The sequence below is a fragment of the Cebus imitator genome, unplaced genomic scaffold, assembly GCF_001604975.1.
Source record: "Cebus imitator isolate Cc_AM_T3 unplaced genomic scaffold, Cebus_imitator-1.0 Scaffold98, whole genome shotgun sequence".
NCBI classification, from domain to species: domain Eukaryota; kingdom Metazoa; phylum Chordata; class Mammalia; order Primates; family Cebidae; genus Cebus; species Cebus imitator.
The window spans coordinates 1154687-1171733 of NW_016107413.1; the positions used below are offsets into that span (position 1 = coordinate 1154687).

General features: G+C 39.0%; 1 pseudogene; it reads right to left on the reverse strand.

Moving 5' to 3' along the window:
- Nucleotides 1-9659: 9659 nt before the first annotated feature.
- Nucleotides 9660-10242, reverse strand: LOC108309842 (annotated as a pseudogene).
- Nucleotides 10243-17047: the final 6805 nt, after the last annotated feature.

Here is a 17047-nt window from a genome sequence, read left to right on the forward strand (position 1 = left end):
ATCCAATGAAATTAAGTTCTCTGGAGTGGCCTGGTTTTTGAGCATCAAATTAGCATACTGGGTTTGTGACTTCTGTCCTCCATTCATTATATGGATTGCCCTTCACATTGGATCATGTGTCCTCAACTCACCTGTCCAGCTTCATCCCTCTCCTGTCACTTCCATCTGGCATCTGATATTCCACAGATTCACAAACTTCCTAGCTGATACCCATACTGAGTCCTCTGATGAATTCCCTTTCACTACTTCCCCTTTCAGGCCAAGTTCATGTCATCTCTCTTAACCTTTCTTTGATTTGGGTTCCTCATTGATCAGATTACTTGAGCAGAAGCCATCTTCTCTATGCTTCATAAGATTTTGAAAATGCCACCATTATTATTGGCTTATTTGTCTCCCCTGATGTATTGTGAACTTTTTAAGTTTTTGTAAATATTTCATGGTCACCTAGGCCCTGATGTGGCCTATTATCGTGCTTGGCTCATAGGAGATATCCAGTTTATCTTTCATAATGAATGAACACAGCTGGTTGAAAAGATGTCCAACGAGTTACCTCATGCATAGGTCAACAAGACCTTTCACCAGGTCACAGCCACATCTTGTCCAGAAATGGTTTATTTTGGTTTGATCTCTACTCCCTCGGCTCCCAATTATAACAACTTATTGCCTTTCATTTTTTACCTTACTTTGGTCTCTTTTTTAATTTTTATTGTTTTGAGACAGAGTCTGACTCTGTCACCCAGGTTAGGGTGCAGTGGTGTGAACTCGGCTCACTGCAACCTCCTCTTCCTGGGTTCAAGCGATTCTTCTGCCTCAGCCTCCTGAGTAGCTTAGATTACAGATGCTCTTCATTGGCCCTGCTAATTTTTGTGTTTTTCATAGAGACAGAGTTTCACCCTGTTGGCCAGCCTGGTCTCTAACTTGTGACCTCATGTTATCCTACTTCCTCAGCCTCCCGCCTTTATTCTTTATTTTTCCTGATGATTAAGCTCATTTTATCTCAGAGACTAGCTGCCTGCTTTAAGAGTTATTTTTTGATTGCCACTATTTAATAAAAACATCTCATATTTTATCTGGCAAAAGATGCAGAGGTCAACATGATTGTCATGTTAAAGAATATATAGGTCTTAGGATATAGAAATATTTATATTCTATGAAATATGTCTGAAAGTATATACAGTTGGCCTTCTATATTTATGGGTTCCACATCGTGGACTCAACCAACCAGATTGAAAATTTTGAAAAAATACTCGTAAAAAATAACAATACAGTAAAAATACATAATTGTAAATATAATAATGACATGTAGTCCTTATATTAGATATTAAAAGTGATTTAGACATGATTTAAAGTATGTGGGGGATATGCATAGATTATATGCAGATACAATGCCATTTTACATAAGGAACTTGAGCATCTGCAGCTTTTGTTATTTGTAGAAGTACTGGAACCAATCAATCACCCATGGTTAACAATGAATGATTATATATATATGTACAATATATATATGTGTGTATATATATACATGCACAGTATACTGATATATATGTATATGTATATATATATGTGTATTCTTATTATAAAATATGGTTTCTATGATCAGTTCCTAAGTGTCAAGATTGAGCTTTAACTGAGATTTTAAGTTTCACTCTCCTAATATGAAATAAATATGAATTATTTACAGAAAACCTAGAGATAAATACCAATTTTTAAAAAGCCATGCTTGTTATGTTCTTACTCATTAGTCGGAGTTGAACAATGAGAAATCATGGACACAGGGAGGGAAACATCACACACTGGGGCCTGTCGGGGGGTGGGGGAGTAGGGGAGGGATAGCGTTAGGAGAAATAACTAATGTAGATAATGGGTTCATGGGTGCAGCAAACCACCACGGCAAGTATATACCTATGTAACAAGCCTGAACACTCTGCACATGTACCCCTGAACTTATTTGACCCAGCAATCCCATTACTGGGTATATACCCAAAGGAGTATAAATCATTTTGTTTTTCACATGCACATGTATGTTTATTGTGGCACTGTTCACAATAGCAAAGACTTGGAACCAACCCAAATGCCCATCAATGATAGACTAGATAAAGAAAATGTGGCACATATACACCATGGAATACTATGCAGTTATAAAACGGATGAATTCATGTTCTTAGCAGGGACATGGGTGACACTGGAAACCATAATTCTCAGCAAACTAGCACAAGAACAGAAAACCAAACACTGCATGTTCTCACTCATAAATGGGAGTTGAACAATGAGAACACATGGATACAGGGAAAGGAACATCACACACCGGGGCCTGCCAGGAGGTGGGGGACTAAGGGAGGGATAGCGTTAGGAGAAATACCTAAACTAGATGATGGGGTGATGGATGCAGCAAACCACCATGGCACGTGTATACTATGTAACAAACCTGCACGTTCTGCACTTGTATCCCAGAACTTAAAGTATAATTAAAAAAAGAAAAAAAGTCATGCTCGTTATTATGCATGTGTTCATCCCTTTATTATAAAAACATTTATTGGCCGGGTGCGGTGGCTCAAGCCTGTAATCCCAGCACTTTGGGAGGCCGAGGGGGGGGGTGGATCACGAGGTCAAGAGATCGAGACCATCCTGGTCAACATGGTGAAACCCCGTCTCTACTAAAAATACAAAAAAATTAGCTGGGCATGGTGGCACGTGCCTATAATCCCAGCTACTCAGGAGGCTGAGGCAGGAGAATTACCTGAGCCCAGGAGGCGGAGGTTGCGGTGAGCCGAGATCGCGCCATTGCACTCCAGACTGGGTAACAAGAGTGAAACTCTGTCTAAAAAAAAAAAAAACAAACAAAAAAAAAAATTTATTGACTCCAGAAGTGGAATAAATGCTGTGATGCAAAAATAAGATGAACAATATCTATATCCAAAAACCTAATGGGAGCATAGCAAGAGCTGATGCTAGAGTTGGGTGTGGAATCTAGACATGAAGAACTGTGTATATCATGCTAAGTAGATGGTTCTTTCCCTGTCACCAGTAAGGAATTCTTTTTTTTTTTTTTTTTTTTTTTTTTTTTTTTTTTGAGGCGGAGTTTCGCTCTTGTTACCCAGGCTGGAGTGCAATGGCGCGATCTCGGCTCACCGTAACCTCCGCCTCCTGGGTTCAGGCAATTCTCCTGCCTCAGCTTCCTGAGTAGCTGGGATTACAGGCACGCACCACCATGCCCAGCTAATTTTTTTTTTTTGTAGTTTTAGTAGAAACGGGGTTTCACCGCGTTGACCAGGATGGTCTCGATCTCTTGACCTTGTGATCCACCCGCCTCGGCCTCCCAAAGTGCTGGGATTACAGGCGTGAGCCACCGCGCCCGGCCACCAGTAAGGAATTCTTAAATCCTTTGAAGCAGGATAGACAAAAGATCTTGTCTCTATTTGTACTTTAAAATATTCTCTCTAATTCTTTGAGAAAAATGGAATAATGGAGATATAAACCAGTAGATTATTGCTAAAGACCAGGAGGGAGATAATGAGAGCTTAACTATGGCAGTGGGTAAGGGATGGAGAGGAAAGGATGGTTTAAGCAAATAAGTAAAATAGATAGAATGGTCACTGTAATTAAAGAAGGTAGAAAAGGGAAATACCTAGGGCAATTATTGGTTTCTAGCTGGGCATCGTGGGAGTGCCATTTATGGGAAAAGGGAACACAGAAGACCAAAATTAAACAAGAATTCATATGTAAAAATAATTACGTCTCATAAGTAGTTATGTGTGAAAGTGGAAATACTGTCACTTATCATCATTATTTAAAAGTCAAGGTCCTGAAAATAACACTTTAAATTACATTTAATTTGACTATAAAAGAGTGTAACATGTTTCTTTGGTCAGGCTATTTCTTTTACCTTTATATTCTTGGAAACAAATGTATTGTTGAAGTGAGAAGCTGAGGCTGAAAAATGGCTTTGGTCCAACTCTTCTGAATTTCAGTATGCTATGCTGGTGTCTCTGCTGGTTACTATCAATATGATGATCACTTGGGTCTGATAATGCCCCAAACTACCGAAAGCACAACTGGTTAGTTAGTTAGAAGTAATAGAATTCTCCACCCCCCAACAAACTTAATGATTTAAATTTTTGCCAGTCAACCATTTTGCAAATGTGGGTTATATAATAAGTCCAAGTTGAGTAAGTATATGGATGGTGTATGAATAGCCAATACAAAAAGCAAAAAAGATAGTCATGGCTAAAAGGTATTGAGCACATATTTAGAATAGCACATATGCCAGGTGATATTCTAAACCTTTTCTATTAATCTTCACAAGTCATAGAATTAATGACTACTATACTACTCATTTTGAAGATGGGGAAACTGAATCGCAAACTTACCGAAGGCCATCTGCAAGTAGGTAGTTCAAGCTAGTATAATATAATACCAGATCCTGAACTCTTAACCATTATACTAAAATGTAGTGAATAATGACCTCCTAATAGAGAGTAAAAAGGTGTTGAAGTCCCCAGCTGTTATTGTTTTGGGGTCTGTCTCTCTCTTTAGATCGGAAAATATTTGCTTTATATATCTAGGTGCTCTGATATTGGGTCCATATGTATTTACAATAGCTACATTCTCTTGCTGAATTTATCTCTTTATCATTTTTTAATCTTCATTGTCTCTTTTTAGAGTTTTTGACTTAGAATTGTTTTATTTGATATAAAAAATATAGCTATTCCTGCTTGTTTTTGGTTTCTGTTTGCATAGACTATCCTTTTTCATCTATTTCACATTCAGTTTATATGTGTTTTTCAGATGAAGTGAGTTTCTTGAAGGCAGTGTGTAGTTGAGTCATTTTGTATCTCTAAGGTGGGGAATTTAATTCATTTGCATTCAAGGTCATTATTGATAGGTGAAGACTCATGTCACAATGTTAATTGTTTTCTAGTTGTCTTACATATCATTTGTTCCTTTCTTCCTTTATTCATTGTTTATCATTGTAGTTTAGTGGTTTTCTGTAGTGATAGGGTTTCATTTCTTTTTGTGTATCTGCTCTACCAGTGAGTTTTATACTTTTGCATGGTTTCATAATAGTCATTTTTTTTACTTTAAGATGTAGGACTCACTTGAAGATTTTTTGCAAGACCAGGCTAGTGGGGATAAATTCCCTCAGTTTTTGCTTGTCTCAAAAAGGCTTTATTTTTCTCTTGTCTGAAAGATAGCTTTCCTGGGTATAGTGTTCTTGACTGGCAGGTTTTTCTCCTTTCAGCACTTTGACTATTTCATCCCATTTTCTTCTGGTTTATAAGGCTACTGCAGAGAAATATACGTTAGTCTAATGGAGATTCCTTTATGTGTGACTCGATGCTTTTATCTTGATGTTTTTAGAATTCTCTTTGTCTTTGACTTTTAACAGTTTGGCTATAATGTGCCACAGTGAGTAGATTGTTAGACTGAATCTTTTTGGAGACCTTTAATCTCCTAGAACTGGATATCAATATCTCTCCTTGCATGGAAAGATTTTAGCTATTATTATATTAAATAGGTTTTTCTACACCATTTTCCTTCTCTTTTCTATTTGGAACTCCCATAAATGAGAACATTTGTTCACTTAATGAGGTCCTTTAAGTCATGTAGCCTTTCTTTACTCTTTTTCATTTTTATTTCCTTTATTTTGTTCTGGCTGGATAAATTATTATTTGAAAATTATCAATTATCAATTATTTGACCCTTTTTTTTTTTTTTTTTTTGAGAGAGACCCCTTCTGTTGCCCAGGCTGGAGTGCAGCGGCACAATCTTGGCTTACTGCAGTCTCTGCCTCCCAGGTTCAAGCAATTGTCCTGCCTCAGCCTCCTGAGCAGCTGGGACTACAGGTACATGCCACAATGCCCAGCTAATTTTTGTATTTTTAGTAAAGATAGGGTTTCACCATGTTGGCCAGGCTGGTCTTGAACTCCTGACCTCAAGTGATCTGCCCTCCTTGGCCTTCCAAAGTGCTGGGGTTACAGGCATGGGACACCGTGCCCAGCCCAAATTCAGAGATCCTTTTATCTGCTTGATCAAGGCTGCTGTTGAAGCTATTATTTCTTAAATTCATAGAAATAATTAGGTGCAGTATTTCTCTTGGCTTTCTAAATGATTTTTACCTCTTTGTTGAATTTATCATTTGTATCATAATTTTTTTATTTTGTTGAATTTTCTGTCTGTATTTTCCTGTATCTCATTGAGTTTTCTTATGATCACTATTTTGAATTTATTTTCCATCAGTTTGTTGATTTCACTTTCATTGAGGTCTGTAACCAGATAGTTACTATATTTCTTTGGTGGTATTATATTTTTTGCTTGCTTTTACATGTTGTGTGTGTGTGTCCCTATGTTGATGTCTGTGTATCTGGTGGAACAATCGCCTCTTCCAAAATTTCTCTAATGGCTTTTGTAGAGAAAAGCTTTCATCTACAGTTGGGTTTTGGTGTGCCAGTTTGGAAGGACGTAGTGATTTTATTTTCAGACAGGTACTGTGCAGTTAAGAACACTATACCCAGCAAAGCTACCCTCTGACAACTTCTGCAGCTGTTCAATGTCAACAACAACTGTGAGCACCTCAGTACCATAAGCTGTAGAAGTTTGTGGCATAGCAGTGGCAGTCTATGTCAGTGTCAAGGGCTTTTGAAGTCCTCCTATTTTTGTTTTCCCTACAATGAAGAGTCTTAGAGGAGGGAATCCTTCTTGATACCAAGTGTGAGGTGGCTTACTAATAATAGCAGCTGCAGTGGCACTGAATTCCAGGTGCAGGTGCTTGAGGCAGCTGTGGGGCCAGGATCCTAGGCTCAGGGTCTCACAAACCTATTGTGATTCCTGGGTCTTGTGGTGCTGGTTCATTCTCTGTAGCAGGGTTGGCTATAGGTAGCCTACAGGACCAGAATCTATGATTCTGAGGTACCACCTAGCACTGATCATGGAACTGGATTGTAGCTACAATTCTTACCTTTTTGGAGCATGACACAGCACTGGCCCACTTCCAGGGAAGAAGGAGTGCTGTGGATGTTTGGGACTGTGGAGCAGGGAATGGCTATAATTTGGGTATGTGAGCCAATAAGGCTCAGTGTCAACTGGGGACCCAGGGGATGAGGCACCACATAGTGACTCTAGACTCTGTAATGGTGGGGCTCAGCAGTATACCGACTCTATGAGGCTACATGCAGTGGCAGCAGGTATCCTAAAATGGTGGAGCACAACTATCATTTGGGCCCTGTGGTTAGGGGAAGAAATAGCACAGCAATGATTCCCCTTCCCAAGGAGAACAGTGTCTCAGCAGCTCAGACGCTAGAGAACTATTTCTGCTCCAGGGAAGTAGTGTCCTAGAGTTTGGACAAGGTGTCTGAGTTCAGCCACTTCTCTGTTTCCCTGGGATGTGTTGTACTGTGTCAGCTCAGCCCTGAGATGTGCAGCTGCTAACAGCTTGGCAAGGTACCACCTCCCCAGGGGGCAATGTGCTGCTTCAGCTCAGGCCCAGGTGGTATGACTGTTGCGGGCAGCCCAAGCACCACTTCCCTGAGATGGATGGCACTGCTTCAGGTTAGTTACTGGAGTGTGTGACTGCTGTGGGTGGCCAAGGCACTGTTTCTTGGGATGCAAGGAGCCGCAGCAACTTAGTCTTTGGGGAGGTGGGGCTGCTTTGAGTGGCCAAGGTACTGCTTTCTCAGGAGAAAGTTCTGTTTTGTCTACAGCTCAAGGAGGAGGAAGGAGCAGGTGCAGAAGCTCCACATCTACTTGGTCTCACAGGATAAAGTGTAACAGCTGCTCAAAGCTAGACATGGGGATGTCAGGCCACTGGCCTCAGGTGGTTCAGCGGTAGCTTAGTCTCAGGGGTGAAAAGAAGCCATGACTATTTGTCTTTGGAGAACGACACATTTCTGTAGTAGTCCCAGTTCCAAGATAGCACAGCACAGGAACCACAGGCCACAGGGAACAGGGACAGTGTTAGCCCCTCTGGAGACAGCACAGGTATGGAGACCCCAGGAAGCTCCCTCAGGGGACTTAGTGCCTGTGAGGACTGTAGGGAACCCCAAGGGCCAGGTCTGTGGGTGTCCAAGGTGTTGATGGATGTTCCTGGGATCCTCTTCATCTCTAACTGATGAAGATGAGTCAAGACCTGGTGAAATACTACGAAGTGTTCTCCTGTAACCTTTGTGTTATGTTTCGTCCTCTTCAGTGTCAAACTCTCCCTTCGCCTCTGTTTCGTTCATTTTCTGAGGCTGTCTCTCAATTCAATCAAAGATTTGAGATCATCATTTACACTCTAAAACTCATTGATTTTAGCTTGTTAACTCTCCTAGGTTTTGGCATTTTAAATCCTTTAATCTCTTTTTATCTTTCAACAAATTATTTATTAACATCACGTTACAATGAGTGACAAAAAAATTTGCATCTAATTCTAGACATTTAGATTTAGATTCTAGAATGAGGCATTGAATAGAAAAAAATATTTTGTTTTCTTGTGATTGTAAAACTGTCATCTTAGTCTAGGTACAGCTAGTGCAACATTTTGTTCAACCCCACAGGCTCCATTCCCTTGACTATTTGTAATATGCTTGGGTCGCTCACAGGAGAAAGACATGGTCAACATCAGTAGAGAGCAACATTTTCAAAATGCATTTTCTTGTCTTAAATAAAAGTTATTCTATTATTCCAGTAATCTCATATGGTCTTATTACTTCCGAACATAAGACATGAGCTTTCAACAGTCACGTAGGTGAATATTTCCCATGTTTTTTGAAGATTCCCAAAAGACTTCAGGAAGATCCCAAAGTAATTTCATGTGTTTAATTTTTTCACAATAAAAGAAAGGAGCAGTGTCAATCTGTGACAGACAGACCAGCAGTTTAAGTAAGACCCTCTTCATAGCTCAGTTTCTGGTGTGTGAAGAGATTCAATTAGCCCTCTTCCTCTCAGTTCTTAGAAAGAAGAATTTGAGAGGAATAAGAGCAATAACTACCTGTATTATTTCATAGCCTAAGAAGAGAGAAAATAGATGTCAAAAAAACAGAAGACAAATCCTTTCATCCTAGGCTATCTGAAAAAGAGAGGTTCTGTGGAGCATGGATGCAGAAAAGAAGGAGTTTTGCCTATGAGAAAAAAGAAACTCTGGACACAATCGCTCAAGACCAGAGAAACAACCACTAAAAGCAATTAGTGTCAATTTCATTGTCACTAGAAGGGCACATACCAGAGAAGCTGGGACAAAGCCTGGGATAGAGCCCTTAGCATTCTTAGTCTTACTGGTGCTGTGGTTCAACAGTTTTTGAGGGGATGGAGAGAACCAGAGACCATCACCATCTTGTGTAAAAAGGATATGACAGCAAAAAAAAGCCTTCAAAAATCAGCTAAAGCTCAAGTTGTATACCATCTGAAATCCAGCCTGTACTTGCTTTCTTGTGAAGGGCTTGAGAAGTACAGAGATACCTTCAACATGTGAAGGTGGCTCTTTTGAAAGGCAGAAGAGGGCCTCTTCATGAACTCTTTCTACTCATTGGTTTTCCTGTCACTTTACCATTAAAGCTAGAAAAGAAGCTGCAGGCTATCTCAGCTAGCTTCTTATTTGGATGCAGCATGAATACTATATACACAATTTAATGAATGACTAAATCTTCCTGGTTCTTCCATTGCACAGGGTCAATATTTTTCTTCAACTAAATAGGTATGATCTTGTTCAAAAAAATAAAAATAAAAAACTTGTAAACACAGGGTCTGATTTTTTTAGTCTCTATCCCAGAAAATTGGTGGATCAGGGCTTGGTTTTTGTATGATTCAATGACTGGCTTTGTCACATCCGTGTACTGTCGTAGCCTTGCAGCAACTGCTTTGGGTTTATCATCCTCTTGGTGGACTAATGGTTCACCAATGATGTCATCAATTCCATATCCACGAGGTGAATTGAATTCCAGGTTATATGCCCTTCTGCTAGGAGAGGATCTTTAAGTATTTCAAATGGAATGTTCAACCTGATCACTAGATGCACTTCACAGATTCTGTCCAGGACACCAGCTTGTCCTAATGTCCTAGGAAAGTCATCTGGGAGGCAGTGCTGCCACATCTATTCTCCAACTCCAACATCATTAGGCATGTGATCACAGATCTGGAACCAAAAGACCTTTCTCTATGTACTGCTTGGCCATGTCACCGACCCTTACTCTTGACGTTCTCCCATGAGAAGTGGCTGCTAGAGAAATGTCAGAGGCCTAAGTTCTGGGCGATCCTCTTGCACAAGGTAGCCTTGCCCTAGGCAAGTAGCAAGAGAATGACCGCTCAGGAATTTGGAAGCCATTGCTTTGCTAGGAGGGTGGTGGCCAAATGCGCAGCCCAGATGGCAGTCCCAGAGGAAGCCCTGGAGAATTTTATTTCTTGGCTCCTACCTCTGACATCTTCTGCTCACATTGAAACTTGCAAAATTAAATAGGCATAGATTATTTTACTCTTGAAGGAGAAGAATAAAAGAACCTCTTGAATGATCCAGGCATATATATATATAGATGTATGTGTGTGTGTGTGTGTACACGTATATTTACATTGGAGATATATATATATTTATATATATAAATATATATATATTTATATATAATATATTTACATTGGAGATGTGTGTGTGTGTATAATATATATATATTGTATTGTACAATATCTATAGTACACACACACACATATCTCCAATGTAAATATATGTGTATATTTTTATATATATAAATATACATGTGTGTACTATATATATATATACACATATATATACATATATGTGTATATATATGTGTATATATTATGTGTATATATATACGTATATATATATATATCTCCAATGTAAATATATGTGTACACACACACACACACACATGTTTCTATTGCTGAGTACCTTTAAAACCTTAGTTATCTCCTAGCCCTCCTATTCTCAGAACTAGTAGTATGCAGGAAAAGGCAAGAACAGAGGACGAATGTCCCAAAATCCCAAAGAGAGTGTGGCCAAAGAAACTGACAAGTTAGAAATGCAGAAATGGGTCCAGGGGAGCCTAAACTAAGAAGAAGATAGGAGAAAAGTGTCAAAAACTTGTAAATTCTAGCTACTGGAGTGCAGGCTGTTTGGCATTTAAAATGGGTGTTTGTGATGAAGATGATGATAAATATGGGGTATAGAAAAAATTATTGATATTTATGTCAGACACTGGAAATTATTAAAATTAAATGAGCAAAATTATAAAGAAGGTTGGGTATATAAAGAAACTCTAATTACATTTAGGGTTAGTCTATTTAACCTTAACCCTGACTGTTTTGATGAGTTGCTTACAAAATTGGAAAATCATTTATGTGAGCTGCTTACAAAATTATTTACGTGATCTGGTTACATTTTTATGTAAGCTGCTTACAGTTTTAGGAATAATGGTATATGGCTATGCAGCATAATAATGCTTGTGCGTATAGTTAACCTGGTTGTTTTTTGTGATTTCAACAGGAAATCCTATTTGTGCATGCTCTGTGTAATTCACTATTCATGTAATATGGCCCTTTACTCACCAAATGAAGACGCATAGCAGAAATTCCTCAGAACTTATTTAAGCACAGAAGTAATATATCTGTAATGCTGGGCATTGTTCTGAACATTATAAAAGTATTGGCTGATTTAGTCCTTATAGCAGTCTTCTGTTGTACTATTAAGCTCATTTTATACCTAAGAAAATGAGGCATAAAGAGGTTAAATAACATAGGTAAAGCAAAACAATGAGTTAATGTTGGTGAAAATGGGATTTGAACCCAGACAGCTTGTCTCTGGTGTCTGTGCACCACTGTAAGGTTGAAGTGCCTTTGGGTTGAACAAAGTAACTGGTTCCTTTGTCCTCAATGGGGTAGAATCAGCAATTAGAAGTAGGAAATGGGTTTCTCTAGAACTGAACATCAGCTTAACATCAGGGTGGCTCAACAGAAAGAATGGAGGCAAAAGTAATGTAGTAAAAGCAGATGGATTTCAAACAATCCAAGTATTCTAGAATCAATTTGAGTACATTTCTCTTTTGCAGAAAGAGTTAATTACTATCGGGAAATTTTGGGTGTTATTTAATATTTACAAAGCCGTTTCTAAGAGAAAAAGCTTGGAATCCCATTAGGTAAGTCAATCCAAGTTATTCTTTAGCTGTCTTCAGTCCAAAAACAGTTTATCACAAAATAAAACCATAACAACCATGCATATTAAAGACCCTGAGTCAACAAGAACCTCCCCCCACACACATATAAACACACACATACACACGAATATGTACACATTTGTACAGCTTAATACATCAAAGATGCATGTGATCTACTTTAAAATATTTCCATTAATATCAACTCAAAGAAATTAAGGTTTTTGATGTATCTTTGGATAAACATTATGAATGTGAAATTCCTGATTCTTTTTCTGTGACCCTATGAACCGAATATTTATAAAGTATAATATAAAATATTTTAGTTTAATAAATTCACCTGCACCCATCTATTCAGCTTCAAAAACTATTGCCTACCATTCTTTTATCATCTATACCTCTATCGCCTCTCAAGCCCTCCTTGATTATCATCATTTATAGTTTTTCTTATATACATTGTATATATACATTGAATGAGATATGGATATACACAATGATTAAAATGTGCAAATCTTAGCCGCACAGTTTTGACTAATGCATATACACATGAAACCCACATACATTTTTTTTTGAGACAGGATCTGGCTCTGTTGTCCAGGCTGGAGTGCACTGGGGCAATCTCAGTGCACTGCAGCCTATGCCTCCCGGGTTCAAGCGATTCTCATGCCTTAGCCTCTCGAGTAACTGGGACCAGAGGCACGCACCATTACATCCTACTAAGCTTTGTATTTTTAGTAGAGACCGGGTTTCATGATGTTGCCGAGGCTACTCTCGAACTCCTGACTTCAAGTGTTCTGCCTGCCTTGGGCTCCCAAACTGCTGGAATTACAGGCATCAGCTACCATACCCAGGCTGACATTCTTATTATAATATAGGAGATTTCACCGGAAAGTTCCTTTGTGTTATTTCCTAGTCAATCCTCCATCTCTTGTGGTTGTGTCTCTAAGATGGCCCAATGATTACCACCTGTTGATATTATGCCCCTGTATAATGTCTTTCCAGATTAAATAATGTTGACCAGGGTAACAATAGGATACTGTGGAAATGATGGAGTTTCTCTTTTTGTGATTTGTTTATAAAGACATTGCAGATTTCTTCTTCTTTTTTTTTTCTTGCTCTGTTGCCAAGACTAGGGTGCAGTGGCATGATCTCAGCTCACTGCAACCTCTGCCTCCCAGGTTCAAGTGATTCTCCTGCCTCAGCCTCCCGAGTAGCTGGGATTACAGGCATGTACAACCACATCCAGGTAATTTTGGTATTTGTGGTAGAGACGGGCTTTCGCCATGTTGGCCAGACTGGTCTCACACTTCTGACCTCAGGTGATCCGCCTACCTCAGCCTCCCAAAGTGCTGAGATTATAGGCATGAACCACTGCGCCTGGCCACCATTGCAAATTTCTCTAGGGGAAGCCAGCTGCTAAATTCTGAGGGCACTCAAGTAGCTTTATGGAAAGACTCATGTGGCAAGGAACTGAGGCCTGCTGTCAACAGCCAGCAGGGAACCAAGCCTTTTTGCCAACAGCCATCTTGGAAGTGAATAAACCAGCTCAAATCACACCAAACCTTGAGAGAAGTGCAGCCCTGGGCAATGTATTGACCTTAGTCTCCCGAGAGATCCTGAAAAAGAACCATTGGCCTATACCACTCCCAAATTTCTAACCCATGGAAATTATTTGATAATAAAATTCTGATTTCAAGCTGTTAAACTTGGGGTGTTTGTTATGTAGCAACAGATACCACTAAACCCCTCCTACCTCTGATTTTTTCCCTATGATTAAATTTGCCTACTTGAGAACATCATACAAATAGACTCGTACTGTTTTATTAAAAATAAAATTACTTAATTTAATTTTATTCTTAATAAACTTTCCCCTGAAACTTTTCTAATGAAATTTTTGCTCACTGAATTACAAAAGAGCAGCAGCTAATGAAAAAGCACCTCTTACTTGTCTAGCAATTTCTTATTTGAGAGTGTATGCATGTATATGTGTATGTGTTTAATTATTTAGCCTTTTAAATATATTTTCTCTCTTTTTAAGAGAATTTTGTTTAATCGTAGGAGTGATCCTTTTGAGATGTCTCACATAACCTGGTTTCCATGAGGACCTAACTCAGGGCCTTGAACCTAGTACGTAGTCAATAAGCAAACAGTAAATACATAACTAAAATAACCAGTTATTGCCATCAATTCCAATTGCCTGAGTGATAGAGGATCAGACTGTGTGATCCTTCCACTTGTGCTGCATTTTGTCACTCACATTTCCTGAACTTTCACCTACGTTACAAATCATTCAGATGTAGGTGTTTGACGGGACCAGCCTGAGCATTCTGTAGCAATGTAAAGCAGCTGGACTGTGTCTTGCATCACTGTATGATTTAAAAATCATACCCTACTTAAAACCTGCAGGCTTTGGCTGGTGATCTGTCCTCAGGAATGTCCAGACTAAGTCAAAAAGAGGTACAGAATACAATCCCTCTTTTCTGAACACAATCTCTCTTTTACCAACCTCTCTGAATAATACTGTTAGTCATTTTGGAAAGAATATGCCATGTGTAATTTCAAATACAGAAAAATGTAGGTGCATTTTATCTACAGCCAGTATACTGTGTGAAAACTGTCGTATAATGGAAATTTTGAAAGAAGACTGTAGTCTGTTGCTTAGATGGTGTGGAATTGTAGAATCTGGCATTAGCAATGAAAATTTATTAGTAGTCCTTGGGCCATCTTTTCTCACACATTTGGGAGACTAGCTCAAATAGAAAATTGTGTATTCAGTTACAGATGAATCATGAATTCAAAACATTAGGAAGATGGGCTTCCATAGTCATTCTTAGAAAGTCAGGTTCACCTTCTGATGATTTTAAAAACTTAAAAAAAAAAAATCTTGTGTGTGTGTGTGTAGAGAGAGAGAGAAAGAAAGAGAGACAATTTTTGCTATGTTGCCCAAGCTAATCTTGAACTCCAGGCCTCAAGTGATCCTTTCACTTCAGCCTCTCAAAGTGCTTGGATTACAGGTATGAGCCACCACACCTAGCCCTATGCCTTTTCAAAAATATGTTTATTTTTTTATTTAAAAAAAATTTTAGGCTTGTAATCCCAGCACTTTTGGAGGCCGAGGCCAGAGAATTACTTGAGGTCAGGAGTTTGAAACCAGCCTGAATGACAAGGTGAAACCTCATCTGTACCACAAATACAGAAATTAGCCAGGCATGGTGGTGCATGTCTGTAATTGCAGCTACTGGGGAGGCTGAGACAGGAGAATTGCTTGAACCTGGGAGGCAGGGGTTGCAGTGAGCTGAGGTTGTGCCACACTATTCCAGCCTGGGCGACAGAGTGAGACTCTGTCTCAGAAAAAGAAAAAAAAAAAAACTATACAGCTAAAAGTGATTCATACTAATTGAGGCCATCACTAGGAGAGTGGACTGCGGAAAGGAGATAACCAAAATGTAAATTCTTGACTCCAGATATGATGAGTCCTGCCAAAAAGACAAAAGAGTCAACTTGAAGGTGCTCCCATTGGCTAAATCTGGGACAATTGGAACAAAAAAATTAGTGATGATAGAAATGCATTGTAATCCATGAATAAAATAAGAAACCGTGGACCCATGCTGATATAAATAAATCCCTGAATAAATACATAAATGATTATGAAAAGCCATTTTTAAAAGTGGAGTTTTAAGTAACATGCACAGAATGATGGAAATAGAAAAATTATTATTTGGCAAACACCACAGTAATAATTGTTTTCAGATCCAGATTCATCAATGAGTGATAAAATTTGCTCCTAAAATTATTTACATAGTGTCAAAGTATCTTCCTGCAAGACAATTATTGGTTACAAGGAGAAAAATAGTAACTTTACAGTAGAGAAACTGGTCAGATACCACTTTAACCAAATGGTCAGTTAGTCTCAAAGCTGAAGAAACACATTGATACCATGTGTCTTCTATTAAGCCTCAAGGAAGAGGACACAAAATCATTTCTGTGATATTATTGCTAAAAGATGCATAACCTGAATTTAATCATAAACAAATATCAACAAGCCCAAGGTGAGGGATGTGCTACAAAACAACAGGCCTGCACTCTTCATAAATGTCGAGGTCCTGAAAGCAAAGGAAGACACAGAAATTGTCTGGATCAGTGCTCCAGAACTTTAGCACATATCATACATACCTGGGAGAGCTTGTTAAAAACATAGATTGCTAGCTGCACAGATGGCTCACACCTATAATCCTGACACTTTGAGAGGCAGAGGTGAGAAGACTGGAGTTCTAGACCAGCCTGGGCAACCCAACTTAGTGAGACCCTGTCTCTAAAAATTTTTATTTTTTTTAATTAGCCAGGTGTGGGGATGTAAGCCTATGGTCCCAGCTATTCAGGAAGCTGCAGGTGGAGGATCCTTGAGACTGGAGTGAGCTAAGATCTGACTACTGCATTCCAGCCTGGACAACAGTGCCAGACCCTGTCTCAAAAGACAAAACAAACAAAACAAAACACAGATTGCTGACCCCCTAACCCCCACTCAGAGTTTCTGATTAGTAGGTCTGAGATGGGGTCTGAAAATCTGCATATCTAACAAGTTCCTAGGTGACAGCACATGTTGGTGGGCTGGGGATCCCCCTCTTTGAGAACCAATGTTCTAGAATGGGCAAGCTATGGCCCATCAGCCACATTCTGCCTGTTGATTGTTTTTCTAAATAGAGTTGCACTGGAACATAACCACATCCGTTTATGTATACTCTATGGCTACTTTTGGTTAAGTTGAGTCATTCTCAGAGAGACTGTCTGGCCTGAAGAGCATAAAAGAAATATTTACTATCTGGCCTTTTATGGAACAAGTTTGCTGAGCTGTGTTCTATAATCTAGATTAACTAGGCAACATGACAAATGTATGTGTGATCCTGTCTTGAATTAGA